The sequence below is a fragment of the Elephantulus edwardii genome, unplaced genomic scaffold (assembly GCF_000299155.1).
Source record: "Elephantulus edwardii isolate Elephantulus edwardi_28Jun2011 unplaced genomic scaffold, EleEdw1.0 scaffold00405, whole genome shotgun sequence".
Taxonomy (NCBI): domain Eukaryota; kingdom Metazoa; phylum Chordata; class Mammalia; order Macroscelidea; family Macroscelididae; genus Elephantulus; species Elephantulus edwardii.
In genome coordinates this window covers 640,236-644,359 of record NW_006400155.1, presented here as the reverse complement: position 1 = coordinate 644,359, position 4,124 = coordinate 640,236, and positions in this window count along the sequence as shown.

Here is a 4,124-nt window from a genome sequence, read left to right as displayed (position 1 = left end):
GGGGAAGAAGAACAAACTGGGGAGGAGGGTAGAGAGAATGGTGCAGCAATGAAGGAATGAAAACCCAAAATCCCTGTAAATGTTCATTAAAACTAATAAAATTTAATAATAAAAATAAAATAAAAGGGGAAAAAAGCAAACAATATCTATTATCTATCTATCTATCTATCTATCTATCTATCTATCTATCTATCTAATCTCTCTGTTGTTCACTTTCAAGTTGGAACCCACTCATGACTGACCCTCCAGAAGGTTTTCAGAGGCTACATGGGAAGAGACTGAGGAATGAGATCTTCTAAAGATTAAATTCCCATGTACATAAAAATCTTTTCCCAATATGGTGAAAAGAAAACATCTAGGCTAGCAAAAAACATCTGGCAATATATCATCTCAGGCAACGGTCTCAAAACAAAAGTTTACAGAACACTACATAGCCTTCACAAGAAAAAGACTGGTAACACAATTACACAACAGGCAAAAGACATGAAAAAACTTCACAGAGGAAGACACTCAGATGGCCAACAGACACATGAAGAAATGGACACATGAAGAAATGCTCAAAATCACTGTTAACAAGAGAGATGCAAATAAAAACCACAATGAAATACTATCTTGCTCCAGTAGCAGTGGCAAAGTTAACTAAAAAAAATTTTTAAACATGTAAAAAAAGCAGGTAATGAATGCTGGAGAGGAACTTTCATATACTATTAATGGAATTAACAGAATGGTACAATCACTCTGGAAGACAGTTTGGCATTTCTGCAAAAAGCTGAACACAGAAATTACATGCCCAGCTATCCCATTGCTAGTATAAATATACTCCAACGAAATCAGAACTGAGACACACACAATTATATGTACACCAATGTTCATAGCAGCAGAACATGGAAATAGCCCAAATGTCCAACCACAATCAAATTCATCAAGAAATTGTGGTACATTCACATGAATCAAGACCATAAAGCCCTCAGAAGCAATGACTTAAAAAAATACAACATAACTTGAGAGAGACTGGAGAGCATTATGTAGAGTGAACTAGTTCAGTCTCATAAGGACAAATTATGCATAAGACCATTATTGAAAAAATAGAAGGATAATTAGTAAAATGTGTACGAGAGGTCAAGAGGGGTAAGGGAGAGGAGCTTAGGATGGGGAAGGGGTAAATGCGATGGTCACATAATCTGATGAATGGAGGAAGGGGGGTAAAGGAAATGAGAAAGATCCTGAAAAGATGGGGTAATGGTGAGCATAATTCAATGGAAATTAATTTTACAAAACACAATGTATGGGAATGACTGTATGAAACACAATGTGAATGAAGGAAAATGTGAAACACAATGTATATGAATTTTGTATGCAAATCAAGGTAAATTTTTTTTAAAAAGAACACTGTGCACAAAGTGAAAGAAAACACTGGACTAATAAAAGTAAAGTAGATCCCACAAAGAATATCAATGTCTACTACTTTATAAGGTTCAATGTTTACTTTCAAGTGGGCAGAGCATAACAGAATCAGCCTTTTACATAGATTTCATTTTTTATTTTTCATGATTATTGAGTAAGTGCACCTAAAAATTAGTAATTAAGTCCTTTGATAAATAAGCAGTGATGTTCTTATCCATGGTCAGACTCCATTTAAATTTTTTTAGTATAGGTTCTGCTTCAAAACTACAGTCTGTCATATCTGTAAATTTCCACTGTGATTTGCTGAAACCAACAAAGAAGTTTTAGAAAGAAAAAGGGAACTTTAGAAACTCTTAAAGAGAATGAGGCGGCCAACATGTGTTTCCAGGTAAAAAATCCAGATGTAATGTCATTTAGGAAGAGTATGCCAAGATGTAAATATCAGGAAGAATAGGTTAATAACTAAACAAACTTGTTAGGATGCAAACCATTTGTGGAGAAAAGGTGAACAGCTTACTCCTAGAACAACTATGTTGTTGTTGTTGTTGTTGTTGTGTACCACAGAGTCAGAGCCAACCCACAGCTGACTCTCTAGCGGGTTTTCAGAGGCAGTTAAGTGCCAGTGAGTAGACTGCCCATCATCCTCCCAAAGAGCAGTGGACGGCCTCAAATCTAGGATCGCAATGCAGCTTCGTGCCACTAGGCCACAAAAGTGCCAGAATAACTATCATGGGTAAAAACAAAAGGGGGGGAAACCCCAAAATCACAGCCATGAACTTGATTCTAAGCCAGGATAATCCTCACTAAGCTTCCTAAACTGTACATCTTAAGGGAGCTGACTGACTCACCTACCTGACTACATTCTACTGTTTAGGAATAACCAAAATAGCAGAATCCACAAGCTCCATGACTCCCATTTCCTATACATTTGAAAAAATTTCAAACTGAAGATGATTTACTTATCAATTATCTAATCAATTCTTTTTATTGTCACTTAATTGGCCATTCACTTAAACACAATCAAGGTTTGGGAATCCCATTCTTCTCAAGGTTAGCCATAGTTATAATCCACAGTCAAATGCTTTTGCACAGTTAATGAAACATAGGTAGACATTCCTTTGGTACTCTCTGTTTTCAGCTAAGATTCATTTAACATTGGCTATGACGTACCTAAAGCCATGGACTCTTCTGAACCCAGCCTGCACAACAGGCAGTTCTCAGTTGATGTGCTATTCTAGTTGCTTTTGGATATTTTTCAGCAGGATTTTGCTTGCATGTGATAGTAATAATATTGTTTGATAATTTCCACACTCTATCGGATTCCCAAACCTTTGATTGTGCTTATGCAAAACCTATTCTTGGACCAGGAAGCAGTCACCAGAACAGAGCAAGGAAACACTTCATGGTTCAAACTCAGAAAAGGTGTACATTAGAGATGCATCCTTTCTCCGTATCTTTTCAATCCATCTGAGGAACAGATCATCCTAGAGGCTGGGCTCTATAAGGAGGTAGGTGACATTAGGATTAAAGGAAAAATCGTCAACCACCTGCATTATGCAAATGACACAACTTTGGTTGCTGAAACTGAGGTGGACCTCAAGTGCTTGCTGCAGAAGGTCAAGGACTGCAGCCTTCAAAATGGATTAAAGTTCAGTATAAAGGAAACATTCTCACCATTGAGCCAATTGGCAGCATCATGATAGGTGAAGAATGATTGAAATTGTTAACAGCTTTCGTTTGCTTGGCTCCACAAACAACACTCTTGGTACTAGCAGCCAGTAAATCAAAAGATGAATTGCACTGGGAAAATCTGCTGTTAGGAATCACTCCAGAGTACTGAAAAGCAATGATGTCAGTTTAGAGACTAAGGTGTGCCTGATCCAGGCCATGGTCTTTGCAATTACTTGCTATGCATCTGAGAGTTTGACAATGCCCAAGAATGGCAGAAGAACTGGTGTCTTTTAGTTATGGTGCTGGAGAAGAGTACTGAACATACCATGGACTGCTAGGAGAACAAACACGTCTGTCCTAGAGAGAGTGACACCAAGCTGCTCCTTGGAGGCAAGGATTTTGAAGCTCTGTCTGACATACTTTGGGCATGTTGCCAGGAAGGATCAGTCTTTGGAGGACATCAGCATAAGAGAGAAACACACTGGATAAAACGGATTGACTTAAAGACTGGGATAATGGGGGTAGGTGTGTTGGAGACAATAAAATTGGCTCAACATAGAGCAGAGTTCAGAGATGTTGTACATAGGGTTGCTATGAGTCACAAGTGACTCAACAGCACATAACAACGGCAATGACAACAAGAAATGGCTATGGTCATCTGTCTTCCTATGGTCATCTGTCTTCCACTACTAATCATAGTTACTTTATGAACAATAGAGCTAAACTTTACATTATCCTGCAGCACTGTTGTACTTTTTTTTTCAGTTCATCTCTTCGAGAAGATTTCTCTTTCACTGACACTTTACCTTTTCCAATGTTTTCCTGAGAACAAGCCTAAAGTATGAATGATGAAATTTCACCATCCTTATATCCAAGGAACACTGTGGTTGCACATCCTCCAAGACAGATTTGTTTCTTCTCTTTGCACTTAAAAGTTAGCTGCTGTTCTAGGCACTTCACCGAAGACGACATTCAGATGGCTAACAAACACATGAAGAAATGCTCAAAATCCCTAGCCCTAAGAGAGATGCAAATTAAAACAACTATGA